The 16,695-nt window shown below is 28.1% G+C and overlaps 1 pseudogene; it reads right to left on the reverse strand.

Moving 5' to 3' along the window:
- Positions 1 to 12,734: 12,734 nt before the first annotated feature.
- LOC111038654 lies at positions 12,735 to 13,402 on the reverse strand (annotated as a pseudogene).
- Between the last annotated feature and the right edge of the window lie 3,293 nt (positions 13,403 to 16,695).

The raw sequence follows: 16,695 nt of genomic DNA on the forward strand, positions 1-16,695 counted from the left end.
AGCCACTGTCATCCCCGCTCAATCGCGCATGCACAGTTCCCGAGGTGCCTGGCTTTGGCTCAACATCATCTAAATAAATATTTAATACAATTTATATTTATAGTAAGTAATATTATGTATAATATATTTGAACTGTACAGTTTTACCTTCACGATCATCATCATCATCATCATCGTCATCACTTTTTTCAATTGGGTGTATTTGAGTAGCCAAATTCGCGCAAGGAACACATACATACAAATTGTCATCTATTTTATGCATTTGTTCAGTAGCATATGATTCATAACAATCGGTATGTAAACCAACTTCACAACTTAAGCAGCGAAAGGCTATATCCTAATGACATTTAATAATTAATTATTTAGTCATGAATACATTTTATTATTTTTAACTGAGCTCACCGACTGGGATTCATCTTCGAGACATTTGGCACAATTTCGTTTTCTGCATTTAGTACAGAGCCAAGGACTTGAATCTAGTTTGTAAGTCCACAAGGGCTCATTGATTACTAAACATTGTTTGTGAACTGTAAAAAATTATAAAACAAATAAAAAAAAAAAAAAAAAAAAGGAATTTATCAATTACAATTATTACTATACCTTTGATATAACATATTGGACAATCAACCAGTTCTGCCATTTCTATATCTGTTGAACATAGATAACACATTCCTGATGTTCCCGGAAAATACATTGAAGATATAGTAACATTTTCAGTTGACCAACAGTCCATTAGTTCAGTTATCTTAGATACCGGATTTACTCTTTGTACAGTCTCAGATTTTTTTTTAATAATTTTTTCTTCATATGTTTGTGAATATTTTTTTTTCTTATCTGGTATAACATCAGTTGGATCAAGTACTAATTTTACTCTCTGTAATAACAAAAAACCAATTGAAATTTAAACGTTATATCACAAAAGTAAATAGTAAGTGGTTTAATAAATCAATACTAACTGGTTTTCTATGAAGTCTCTGAGATACAGAGTCTTCACGATCAATTAATTTCTCATTGGGCATTGTGATTTCTGGAAGTGTTCCTTTAACAAATTCATAATATGATTAAAATTAATATAATTTTTAGGGCAGATTCAAAGTAGGTATACAAACATATACTAACAGTTTATGAGCTAGTCTAAGTACCAAAATATTGTTTTTATATTTTAAATCTAATTGTATTATATTGGTTTATTTATAAACTCATTATAATACACAATCATTTTAATGTGCTTGTAAAATTACTAGGTGCCTATAAATTTTTATATAAATACAATAGTATTGAACTTTAAAAGTGTTAATTAGACAAAATACCTATCTACATTTAATAATAAGACATGCTTATTTTTTTAAATTTTTTTTTTCTAGAAATAATCATACTTTTTTTACAAATACAATACCTGAGTATGAAAACTCATAAATTTGATCAACCAACTAAATTTTGCCAATAATAATATTGTCTTATGATAGTTAGGTAACATACGTTAATTTGCAATTATTATTTAGTAGTGTACATCTTAGTAGAGTTGTTTCATATGAGGACATTCCTATAATCCTATTCATACGGTACGTCGGTACCTATTTAATATTGGGCTAAATGGGCCAAATCTATACTATGAGCTGATAGAGAATTGTGTCCTGGCATTGTCAGTGTATGTAAAATACATTTTGAAGAAACCTATCTTGATAGATATTTTAAAGCCAAGTTGCCTGATGGTTCAATCAATCAAATAGCAAAAAATAGAATTATATTTAAAAAAAATTCGATTTCCAACCATTTTCCCAGATTTGCCACAGTATTTAAGTAGAAAAAACCATTGCAGAAAAAAATATTTCTCAATGATAAAGAAATGCCTCTGAACATTTTAACCATTTAAGTCATTTATTAAAAAAATATGGCGTTATCTGATGAATGGTTTTTTACTTGTTTGCAAAGGTCATTGGTATTAGGTAATTTAGAATAAAATTATGAATTAATAAAAAAATTATAATATCAAACAATGGTTTAAATCTTAAGGCATGGTTTTTTAACATTTTGACTAAAATTAATGTCATTAATAATGTATTACATTTTATTTTAGGTGTTTATTAAAATTAAGTTAATCAATTTAATATATTCTCCATGACTGTTTTAGTGTTAAAATAATTCCTGTACAAAATATATTAATATTAAAAATCAAAAGTATAAGTGTTAGGTTAGTTAAATTTAAAATCTGTAAGTCTTAAAAATCAATGTTGTAGACTGTAGAGTATTAAATCATACACCTATCTTTGATATATCTATTATTAAAGGTTATAACTTATAACTTATAACTCTGACCAGTATATTAAACTTTGATACTGATTTGTTTTTATTGAAATAGCCTAATTTCTTAATTTTTAGCCTAAAAAAAAAAAAAAAATATGTAGGTATATAATTACATAATGCATTGTTGCTTGTGAGACAAAAAAATATGTATACAAAATTATGTATTATGTAGTTGTTTAGTATTACCATTGATTTTATAATATACATTATAAAGTATATATATAATTTATAATATAACAATAATATAATATTAATAATACACATTATAAAATCAATGGTATCACAGAGGCTGAGCATTAATGAGTTAAAAAGTTTAAGTGAAGTTAAAAAATTTATTTTTTTTCTAACTTTTTAACTTAACTAGTTACTTTTGCTTTTTAATTAATTTAACTATTAACTTATAAAATTTATTTTTTAACTATCGTGAAATTAACGAATTAATTTATCATTTTAAGAAATAAATTAAGTTAATTTATTTTGTTTTAAATTTTTTTGCATTTCATTATTTGAGTCTATTTTGATTTTGTTGTCATGTCTACAAAATATTTGCCGTGAATGGTTTCAAGTTAAAATTTTATATTTTTTCAATCATTGTATTCTAAAGGAAAAATAATTTTTTAATTCAAATTTTTTTTAGCATAAAAATTAATGCTACCTATTTATGTTTAAACTTATTGTTTAAGTATATCTATACATGACTAAATGTATATTATGTTAAAATATTATCCAGCTATTTAAATTTATTTATTATCTCTTAGTTTAAATTATATTTTCATTTCTAATATAATTTGAAGTTAGTAGGGGCGGCTTGTTATAAGAATTCTAGGAGCGACTGCTCCTGCCCCGAAAATCGGAAAACAAAATGTTTAAGTTTAACAGGTTTATTTATAATTTATAACAGAAGATTGATCATTCAAGTAAAAAATAAGTGTATCTATATCATAAATTGTAAAAGTTAATGAAAAATTTAACTAAAGAAAAACCTAAAAATATTACATTGGCCCTAGTAAATGTAGTTGGTGAGGGGATTGTTTATAAACTTGCTCCTTGAGTTATAATACACAAGCCGCTACTGGAAGTTAGGTAGCTTTTATTTGTTGGATGCAAATATATAATTATTAAATACCTAGTACGTATCTGTGTAATTAAATATTTCGTGATTGTTTTATTACAGAATAAATATACAGTAATACTATATTACAAACGCACACACACACACACACACACACACACACACACACACACACACACACATATAATATTTCATTGCAAGACAACTAAATAATACTAATTTATTATTTTTAGGTATTATTTATTAGTTTATTACTTACTATTTATTATATAGATAACTACTGTTCTTAAAAATACAATATAGGTGCTATGTGGAAATACTGTATAAAGTATAAACACTATAGTTTTGGTTTGGAAAAAAATTAAGTATGCCAGCATTGTTAAAAAATATTTGTATTAACTTTTAACTTAATTGAGTTAATCTATAATCAAATTAACTTTGAACTTTTTGTTATGGTGCATATTAACTTAACTTAACTGAGTTAAAAAAATCATTACCTTGCACAGCCTTGGTATTACTTAACCTTCCACAAATTTATTTTATCTCATGAAATCATTTGAATCTGTAACTTTGAAAGTGATGGCTACAGAAGAATTGTCTTCAGATACTATAATATTTTAAGTAATTGATACATTTTGAGAAGTTGGGACACCATGATTGGTGGGTATATAGTGATATGCAATATAAGTATGGATTAACATCAAGTAAAATACATTTTTTTTTTGGTTACGTACAGATACATTTCATTTGCTCTTTTAATAATTCCTTGGATAATGCTAAAAAGGAAAAAACTAAACTTCATTGGAAGTTGGCTAAATTAATTATCAACTAAAAAATATATTTATTTAATAATTTATAAAAAAAATAAACAGGAAAGCTAAATAATAAGCCGTATTTGATTATTTCATACCTACATAAATCATTAAACAGTAATATAATTATAATTTATAACTGTGTTAAAAAAATGTATCATAATTTTAGTTACACAACTTCTCATAAAATACTTTGCATAATATATTAATATATCATTAATTATGGAAGTTTATACTGCTATTCTCTTCTTGTGGCGTTCAAGCAATATGTTTACATATTTTATATTAGATTATTAATTTGCAATCTGCACTCGTGTCTCACCACACTCGGCACCCTCACACTAATAATTATTTACGACTAAGTCAAATAGCAGGGCGGAGGCGGAGGCTTACAAATTGCTTAAATGTTGCTCCTAGTTAAAAAGTCACGAGCAGGCAGCTTAAAAATAATTATATCTCTTTGTCCAGAACTGACTAGAAGTTGTTTAATATAGTTTTAAACACATATATTTGATCGAGTATAATTTGGTCATAAAAAAATGTTCCCTGGTAATTATTCATAAGTTTCACCATTTAGAAAAAATAAAAAAAATAAATAAATTAAAAAAATTAAAAAAATAATAAAATAATAAAAAACCAATAAATTCCCTATGCTGTTCATGTAAAAACGACATCACCACTGTCCGAAGAGCACTCTGGAGGATACAAAAATTACAGACCACTTTTATGTACACAGTTTGGAGTCCTTTCTCTAATGTTCATGAATACAGTTATTGAATACATAATATTATGCTATAAATTATAATAACAGAGAGAAGGTTAAATCGCTTTTTAAACGTAAGTGGTGGTAACTAGTAAGGTTCCTATCACCACAGCGGACTTCGATCGATGAACAGGTTCATAAAGCTGATATGTGGTAAGATCGCGATTCTCGACTTTCTATTTACCGCATTTTCGCACAAGCGCAGAGTTCAAGCAGGGACAAGCAAGGACCATAACTACACCGTAATAAATATTGTTGTTGGAGATGCTGACTCCACCAGTTCCTGATCCTTCCAGTTTTGGAAGGTTTAACGACGCACACGGGGTTAAGGTTTTAAAAATAAAGACAACAATTGCTTTGAGTAGACACGATGGGTCGAAGTCGTTTTATTGCGTTAGCAAATTCACATTAGACATAAAAGCTCACCTTGGCGCTTCAATAGGTTTCGGCTAGGGGAACTATCGAAAGCGGCCTTTCGCTGTGCGGTTTGTTCTACGGTATTGGGCATTGCTCGTTGCAAGTGCGAGGTGAAGCATGGCGACTACGCCGGGAGACGAGTACCAAGTACCAACGCCGGAGAGGCGTGAATTCGAGCGATGGGGCTCGAGCGGAGTGCTTGAAGGACTACAGCCTATTTGCGCCCGAGAGTAGTACATTGACAGATGCGCCCGAAAGATAAGGTACTACCTGCCGATTTATAGCCCATATGCGCCCATTTCGTATGCAATGTTGCCGTTGTGATTCATATTATTATAGATTATATTTATCTTGATAAATAATTTAAATTATTTAGATTACCTAGTAGATTATATTACAATCTACTAATTGTGCAGTTATTATTTATTTTATTATTATTTACTGTAGTAATAATTCATCTCACATAAAATTATATAAATAAAATAAATATTTCAAATTAAAAAAAAAAAAAAATTTCGGAAAATATAATATAAGGTTGAGTACATGCAATTATTATAAAAATTAATACTGTTGATTTTTCTCACACGTCATATATAATAATAAAAAATATTTTATCATAAGTTAAACCTTAAGGTAATATAATAATAAGTTCATATTTATATTTCAAAAATGTTAAAAAAAAATTAAATAAAAATTAATAATGTTGATTTTTTCACATGTCATATAAGGTATGTCTCATATATGTCTCATATATGGTAATAAGTAGTATTGCTTGGTATTCCAGAATACAGTTTGGCAACGTTGCACGGGCTTAACACATTTTCATTAAAAATATTTCGGTCGCAAATGGGTTATGATTTCGGGCACAAGTGGGTTATAAAAAAGGTGTGATGGGCGCAATTGGTTTGCACCGGCTTGAAGACCTATTGGTCGATTGACAATACCAGACTCTGCGTTGTGGATTCAGAAACCCGGTATCGGAAGCGACGCAAGTCGGCCCAAGACAAGTGGCTCGGTCGGTAACGGTGAGAAAAGATAACGATGGCCTTTGGCTCAGTGTCGTGAGTAGGGACGTGAGATCATTGAGGCAAGGAACATAAATACAAAAGTTACAGAAGTCGTATACAGCATAAATCACAAAATACAAAAATACAATATAAAAATTAAAATGTTTGAATTCAAAACAAAAGGGCGCGAGTTGCACAAGGTAACCGGTGAGACGCATGAGGCGATAACGCGTACATATACATTATCCATGTTTGAAGATTACCTATCTATAAACATTGAGGTCGAGACCTTATAGAATTTTTTATATGTAATATTATAAGTAATTTATAACATTATCGAAATGCTAGGAAAAAAATATTATCAAACATTAATATTCGTAAAATCTTAATGATAATAACATGTGCATTTAATACTAAATAAAATGATACCGGCGGTGCTATACAGTTACCTATGTAATAGGTATGTCATTATCGGACATAATATTTTAAAGTTAACTGAAAAAAATATTATTATTTGAAATATTTTACTTGTACTCAATAAAATATAAATAATATTAAAATGAAATATATAATATTATTTATGAAATAGAATTTAATAGGGGTATAACGAAAACGGCATTATCGTCAACAGTTTAAATACCTATTTGTCCCGGACGACAAAATATACGTACTTACACAGTAAGTAAGAAAATGTATAATGTACGAACGCGCGAGACGTTATTATAAGCGCTAGAGTAAGTACTCGAACGTGCCGACAGGAAAAATTGTGGCCAAAAATTTTAGACATTTTATACTCAAAGACGAAAAGTCATAAGAAAACGGTGAACAATATACCCGACGGACAAGCGCAACGTATTGCCCCATCTATTTATTGTGCACAAGAATATTACAACATTAATAATACAGACGACGAATTATAGTAGTGTAATAATTATTTGGTTGTACTTACTGAATGTTCAGCTGAGAATCCAAAAAATATATTTTGTATGCAAAGGGATGTATTTACTCGCGTATGTCGGTGCACATAGGACAGGCAGAAAACATCGAATGCGTAGTGTGCCAGTGTAGTGTGGCATCTTATCCTGATCATGTTCCCCACCATTTTTGACTGCAAGGAATGTTGTACATTTAGCACCCTAGTAATTGTGTACGGTAGAAGGCCACTACCTACTCGGAACGGATGCCACAGATCGAACCTTGGACCTAAGTCCATTGTGTGCCTTGTTGACAATAATACGCCATACATATTGAAACATTTTATACGAGAAAATGTGTTGGAAACGGTATGAGTCAGTCAATAGTAAGCCGGACACACACACACACACACATATATATATACGGTTTATGGCTTACATATATAATATATATATGTATACAAGTATATACCGTGGCGGTTATCTATACCTAAACATATCTAACAATATTATTTGATTCGACCCTCGACCCCGGTCCGTTTTCAATTAATTTTTTTGCTTTAATACCTATACATGTTTTCGTTTACTTAGAGTAACCAAATTTAAATGCCATGTTCTGTACACGTGTACAATACACGTATGCGCTTAATCGATCTATCTATCGTTTTCCGTTTTGCTTCAGTTGAAATATACAATACAAACGCTCAAATTATGTAAATACAGTATTCCAATGATTACTTTTATGATTTACCAGTTTGAGCCACTTTTTGATAAATTCTAGGCATGTTTTTTACGTAAATAACATTATAATATAATTGTCAATTGAATAAAATTATTATTTTGATGCTATACAGTGACATAACACTATGATCATTATTGGACATAAATTATTGAACTGAAAAATTTTTTATGATTCGAAATATTTTATATCGAAACAAAATTAATATTAAAAACATATACCTATATTATACAATTATTCATAGCATCGAACCCAATATTGAAGTAACCATAAGCTATAACTAAAACGATATAATTGTCAACGCTTTAATTGCTTGTCCAGGGCGACAAATCGACAGTAGTGGTTTGTACGCAAGGTCACGATTCATAGAAATAACTTCATAGTTCGTAGGTACCTACTTAATACTTAGGTACTGAGTACGCACACGTACCAACCAACACACGAACACCACAAAAAAGTCTTGGTTAAAAATTATAAAACTACCTATAATTCACAGTGTTAATTTTTACACTACTTCGCACATAACTTAAATATTTATTTGTTTTGTCTTTACCCATTTCTCATAAGTTGTTATTAGTATGGCTCTAGAAAGAATTCCTACTATCCCAAAGATTGGGAACGTCTGTTTTAATAATTCAGTTATTAATTTATTTATTGTGCTTGCCTATGATAACTAACTAACTATGGTAGGTACCTATGTGGTCAGTAGGTACCTATATTTTACGGTGATTATTGCACTGTATGTGTTATAATAGAACTAAGTTATACGTATATATGAGAACGATAAATGGTAATACACGACAAAAACACTTTATACATAAACTGCAGGTTATCGTAATAAATCACGACGATGATCGTATTGTTGTTATAATACACCCTCGTGGTTATATAGACCCAAAAAGACACAGACGATCGTATCGTGCACTTGCAGTAAATGTATTGTCCTGGGGACAAAATACATTTTACTCGGGGCAAAAAAAAAATACCACTGCAGGGGCTCAGACGTGCTGTGCAATAAGCGTTCATAATAGTATATTTTATATTTCTGTGTATGCGTGCCGCGTGGTGGATTCATATTGAATAATATATATATTACGAGCTGGGGTTATAGGGGGGGGGGGGGGTGTAAGATTTTCCTAGGATAATTTTACCCCCGGTAAAATTATCCGGAGGTAAGATATTGTTAACAATATATATTATAATATAGGTACGACGGTCAAAATGTCATCTGTCAAAGGTAACCGATAACCAATTCTTTATTGCTATACACTTAACTATATAGGTACATTTCTAATACCTACTGATCAACGTTTCGTAAAAGTTGGACAGGTAGTTAGACTATTGTTATGCAATGCTACTTGGGAGTTGGGACAATACAGTAGGTATTCCATATGGGTTAGTATGTTTGTATAAAGGTCCATACCAAACAATGTTGATAAACATTAAACCCATATTAACTATAGTCTATAATGTAGTTAATAGCTGATAAATTCTTGGTAACAATTTTAAAAAAGAATGCAATGTTGATATCTTAGTGACGAGGGAATAAGGGATAGGACAAATAATATATATATAGGTAAGTAGGCTGGTAGGTATACTTACATTTAAGGATATTTTAGAATTTACACTAATTTCAGATTATTATTTTCATTCGCGTATTCGCCTTCGTTCTGAACAGTCCAATTGTTAATTTGTATGTTCTAATGTAAACGAATGTGTTGTGTACCTACAGATTTTTACAGTTTTTTTTTTTAATTGTTGAATATTTTTCATCACGATCTTTATCGTAATCTACAGACTACGACTTAGTAAAGGGTAAGTACCAAAATTAAAATGTTTTAATTATGATATAATATATTATATAACTATATAAAATTAATAATTATTAATGAATATCTACCTATTAAATGAACCTTTTTTTTATCTTTGAATACAACGAATATCTAATAATAATATAATATTTCATTTTATACTTATTAAATAATGAGAATAAATTATTAATTATTATCCATAGATAAATACTTATGGTATAGAGCGTGATTTTTTATCATGAACCACTCATTATTTCAAAAAGTATCAATGTTAATGAAAATATTTTTTTACATAGTTTCATGTTGTTAAAAGAACATCGTTTTTACTAAAAAATTATATTTTTAAATATTTTTTATCCTTATAATTTTTTTAAGTTTTTTACTTTTTTGAATGATGACATAGAGTTTTAATTTCATATTCCAAAGCAGAATATTCTTCTAAGTATTTTGATACATAATAATCGAATTTTGGACGATTAGTTTATGAGTTATAAGTATTTAAAGTTTATATGAGCGGAATGGAGTGGTACGGGGTGGTAAACGGACAAAAAGTCCGGATTCATTTTTTGATTGCCAGACAAAAAGTCCGCAAATACAAAATTTTCTATTATACCTACGACTGACTAAGTCTAAGTGACAAATTCAATTTATAATTCACGTCCGCTACGTCCCTTATGAAATCGATTATATCGATGAGATAAATGTACATGATACTATATAGGTACCTATATAATATATTATAATCGGGGTAATAATATTGATTATCGGTATTGTAGCCTGTAGGTATAGTCTTATGGTAGATAAACCGTAGATATTATTCTTGTTAGGTATAAGGAATAATAAGAATAAGAAAATATAAAAAAAATATGATATTTTAATATAAGTAAGTATAAAAATTACATTTTTTAAATAAATAATTATTTAAATATATTATTATAACAATATAAATTATATAATAATTAATATTTATTTAAATTTATATTTTTTTCATATATTATATGAACTGACTAAATACCTATAATATTACATGTACATACCAAAATAATAATTATAATATTATATAATATTAGGTATATTTTAATTATAAATGCAAATTTAGGTAATAGACAATTTTGTATTTTCAGACTTTTTGTCCGACAGTAAAAATGTACTCTGACTTTTTGTCCAGCAATCAAAAAACGAATCCGGACTTTTTGTCCGACTTTTATCATACCGGACCTTTTTGTCCCTGGACTTTTCATCAGGGATTCGTACGGGGTTACCCGCAAAATGTTTGTCCACTACTCCGCTTGTCTAAACTTTAAATACTTATAACTCGTAAACTACTCGTCTTAAATTCGATATTTATGAATCAAAATTCTTAGAAAAATATTGTGCTTTGGAATATGAAATTAAAACTATATGCTGTCATTCAAAAAAGTAATAAACCTGTAAAAATTATAAGGATAAAAAATATTTAAAAATATAACTTTTTAATTAAAAACGATGTTTTTTTAACAATATGAAACAAGTAAACGAATCACTAGATTGGGCTTGGTAATTTAATAAATCTCTGAATTAAAAAATAAAAAGAGATAACTTTAAAGGTTACTTGTATTAACATTTTAGACATCTTTATTAATTATGTTCAATAAGCAAAGTAATATAATTTTAAAGTTTAAGTTTTTAATCAACTAAAAATTCTTATATTTCAATCGTATGTGGGCCCTGGGGCCCCCACAACCCTAAATCCGACCATGATTATATGAATAACACTTTCATATAACTATATTTAAATACAACTTTAGTTTGGGTAATGTATTAAAATTAACTAATAAAATGGTGGGCAAACGGTACTGATCTACTATACAGTAAGTGTAGGTCACTGTGATGTATGTGTTAAATTAAAATTTAATAATAATTGATTACTTATGAATAATGATCCTGAGCCAGAACTGTACGTTAGCTTATAATACCAGCAAAAGTATATTTTATAATATATTTATGTTGCTATTAAGTTATTTTAAAAGAAGTAATACTGTACATTGAATTTATTTTTATTTTTATTTACTTGCCCCTTGGGCATATAAAATATAATAATAATGTATATTAAATTGCAACAAAATAGCTAAAAATGTTTCTTCGTTTAAATATTTAATTTTGCCCCAATTTTCAGTTTAAATTTCAATAGAAAAATGTCAAGACATATGTGTAGATTTCTTGATTACAGATATACCTAGTTATGACTTTATGAGTAACCTTGCATTCAGTTTTTGATATAGATACAGATAAAAGTTGTGTTATAATTATTATTGTTTCAATAATTTTTATTAAAGAAGCATTTTTTTAAATGTGTTATTAATAAGTGGAACTCAATTTGTATTTATATTTTTTGTATTGTTACACGTTAACAATACAAAATAATCAAAATTTAAAAATCTTAGTATTCATAAGATCAAAATCATTGATGACAAAAATTATAATATATATGTAATGAATGTATATTGTAATAAAAATAAATATTCAGAGTTGTTGTTCAAATAAACTCAATTATTTGGTTTTCAGAAATTTAATATTAATAAATTTACTAGGTATTTGTAATAAATAATATTATTTATCTATGTAATTTTAGATATAATAATGATAAAAATAAAAATTGTATGATCATGAAAAAAATTGTTCTTTTAATGGTGAATTTATATTTTGAAATCTTAGTCTTAATCAAGTTTTAATTTCTAAAAAAATATTATTCTTTGTAAATTAATCTTTAGTTCAATGCATATAAGTTCTGCCATATTAGAATTAAAGCTAATTCTGAATATGAATGGTCTAAATTAGGTAAATTATGAATTTGGTAAATAGAGTTTCTTAAATTGAATAAATTTAAAAATTTTTGTCTTTTAAAAAAAATTCTCAAATCAAATGGAATAAATTAAAATGATAATAGCCAATGGGTACTAAATATTGAGATTATTGATCCAATAGATGAAAGTATACTTTATGTAGGAAGTTATTAGAATAATCTGTATATTGTCGAGGTTTCTCATTTAAACCTAAAAAGTGTTGAGGGAAAAATGTTAAATTAACTCCAATAAATATAAGAATAAATTGAATTTTTAAAATAAAACTATTTATAGAAAATCTTGTAAAAATAGAGAATCAATGAGTTACACTAGCAATAACTGTGTATATAATTCCTATAGTTAATACATAATGGAAATGAGAGACTACATAATAAAGTCAAGTATCATGAAAAATACTATCAATAGATTAGTTAGCAAGAATTACTCTTTTCAACTCTTTTTAATCCATCAATTGATGATAAAAATAAATAAATCATAATGATCTAATTGTTGAAGGAGAAAAATTAAATTAATATCCATAAATAATAACTAATCTCCTAAACATTTTAATTCCTTTAGGAATAGCAATAATTATGGTTAATGAACTGCTGAAGTAAAGTAGGCTCGTGTATCAACATCTATACCTAACAATTGTGAATATATGATGTGCTCATACAATAAATCTTAATAATCCAATAGTAATAGTTAATAAAGAATAAATTAGGACATCCGGGTATCCAATTATTATAGATAAAATACCAAATAAAAAAAATTAAGTTCCAATATCTTTATAATTAGTTAAAAAAATTAATTTTATAGATACAATTTTAAACACCCAATGATTATTTAAAATGCAATGTTATAGGTAAAAATGAATTCAATCTACTATAATATGATTAACTGTAAAATAACTTAATAGCAACATAAATACATCATAAAATATACCTAGGTACTATTGCCTATTGGTAACATAGGCTGACACACAGTTTTTGCTCAGAATTTTTATTTGTATGCAATGATTTTAGATCAATGAAATCTAATTTCATACATCCATTACAGTGACCCAAAACACAATACATGCATAATTAAACAAAAAATGTCATACAACTTCAAATTAATTGGAAAACATTGTTATTTAATGGCCTCGATCAAATTTATTATTTATTATAAGTGAATGAGAATTTTACTAATTTATACATTTGTAGTTAATTATTTTAATTTATAGTTGTTGTCAATATGTTTCGGCCATGAGAGGACACTAACATCCAACCAAAAATTGGAGAAAAACATTTAGAGCCAGTTAATTTAAGTGCTGTGTTGCTATATTTATTAGGCCATGGATACCCTAATAATATACAACATAAAAATGAAAAATACAATTTTAGAAGACAGACAAAATCATTCTATGTGGATAATGGTACTCTGTATCATAAAAAAAATTGTGCCCGTGTAATATTAAATGATGAAGAAAGGATGGATATACTGAAAATGGTTCATGAAGGTTCCCCTGAGTCTGAAGAAGCAGTTGCACTTTCCAGTCATCGTGGTAGGGATGCAACACTTAATCTATTGGACCAGCGGTATTATTGGCCTTCGATGACTTTGGATACAAAGCAATATATCAAGGAATGTAATATTTGTCAACGGGTCAATCCAGCTACACTAAAAGTGGTACCTGAACTACACCCAGTTCCTGTTCCAAAAATGGTATATTACTTTTAACTAATTATTGAAATTATTAAACTATTTAGTAATTACCTAATAAAATATTATATTATTTAGGTTTTCAAGCAAATTGGCATCGACCTAATTACATTGCCAGAAACTAGTGGTTATCGATATGCAGCAGTTGCCACCGACTATTTTAGTAAATGGTGTGAAGCGCGGCCATTGTCCGATAAAAGAGCAACTACTGTAGCTCATTTTATTTATGATGAAATAATTTGTCGGCATGGCTGTCCAAAAATTGAAATTAGAGACCAGGGTCGGGAATTTTGTAATAATTTATGCGAGGAATTGTTCAAATTGACTGGAACTATTCATAAAGTAACTTCTCCGTACCATCCACAAGCGAATGGTCTTGTTGAACGATTCAATCGCACAATTAAAAATTATTTGCTCAAAGTATGTTAACTCTTTTAGTATGATAAACATTAAATAATATATTAAAGTTACAATAACCCCAATTTTAGATACACAATGAAAATAAAATTGAATGGCCTAACGTTTTACAAGGTGTTCTATTTGCATACCGGTCAGTACCACACACTTCAACCAAATATTCACCATTTTTTGTACTATACCAGAGGGAACCAGTTCTTCCAGTAGACATAAAACATTCTCTAAATGAGGAAAATGTTATCACTGGAGAATTTAATGAAGACAAATTTAAAGAAACTTTGCAGTGCATGCTGTCAATGAGAGGTAAATCATATTTATATTATTTTATTTAACTACAACCTAATTAATATTTTGATATTAGATAAAAATATTTAATATAGTACAAAAGACAAAAGAACAATAGTACTCCCCTTCCCCTTATATTATTTATTTATGTTAATTTATTATTAAAACTAATTTGGAGGTCCGTTCCAAAATATATTTGTTAAATAACCGATGGAAGTTTGATTATAAATTAAAATATTAATTCTTCTGTTGTTCATATTTTGTAAAATGTTTATACCTTAGATGGTATATATAAGTTAGTAATGGTTTTAACATGAGTTGGTTGTTGGTACCTTTCAGAACTTCAGAAGGCATTTTTAAATTGTCTCTTTTTAATATTATCATAAAACCCAAACAAATTTAAAAAAAAAATCAGATTAACTTGAACAATTTTTGAGAGATACCTACTTATTATTATAATATAATATTCCCAATCTAAATTAATTAGTCCTAATTTTGACAACAGACAATGTATTCTAGAATTATGGGGACATAAAAGTTATTTAATGATTTGATATGATGTAGGTATACCAACATACATAATAGTTAACTTTTTCAATGTTTAGACAAACTTCAAGAAAATGTGTCAGAAAACATTCAGCATGCCCAGAGTTTACAGAAAATATCGTATGCTAAAAGACACCCTCGTGCGGACAGTGTCTTTAAAGTTGAAGATAAAGTTTTACTAAAAAATCTGAGGCGTGAAGACCGAAAAGGAGGATGGGCACTAATGCCATGGATTGGTCCCTATACAATTCACAAAATTATCAATAACAATTCATGTATATTGAAAAATGGAGATACAATTCTGAAAAACAAACATTTACTTAAAAACATCAAACTATATAATGAACGAAAACCAACGAATAGTAGGACTTCAGAAACAAGTATGGATTTTGAGTGTGAACATACTTTACAAATGCAGGACCAAGGAAGATATTTTAATCCAGTTGGAAAACGCTGGCAACAGACCAAGTGTAGGGCACTTAAACTTGATTTTAAGCGAAGTTTGGAGACTGAGTTTAAAATTAAGATTTTGAATCTTCCCTGTGCGATATAAAATATTATTGGCGATGGAAATTGTCTTTTCAGAGCTCTTTCTTATGCTGTAACTGGTACCGAAGAACAGCATTTCATCATTAGACAAAACATAGCCACTGTAATATAAACAATTAATGATTAACAATGATTACTGTTAATAATAAATAATCTTGTTTATTTTAGATTGTAAATACAAATCAAAAAATAATGCGATATGCGGGCGGAGAAGAACAACTGCAATCTTATTTAAAAAAAAATAAAATAGAAAATGAAGGTATGTAAATGACGGGCGACAAGTCATAACGTGGTATTGCCATTTTTATCAAAATTGAGTTATACATTGATTCTAATTGAAAATATGGCGGGAAGTTCATTTCTGTCATTAATTCGTTGCTAACTTCATTTCTATTAAAGAAAAATGCAATTCAAAAAGTGTAGTTTAGGTCAAAACGTTGTATTTCCATACTCCTTTTTTTTCATAACGTATTAATTCCATTTTTGTGTCATAACGTATTATTTCCTATACATAAGGTATAGGGTTCAATATCC

The sequence above is a fragment of the Myzus persicae genome, unplaced genomic scaffold, assembly GCF_001856785.1.
Source record: "Myzus persicae strain clone G006 unplaced genomic scaffold, MPER_G0061.0, whole genome shotgun sequence".
Taxonomy (NCBI): Eukaryota; Metazoa; Arthropoda; class Insecta; order Hemiptera; family Aphididae; genus Myzus; species Myzus persicae.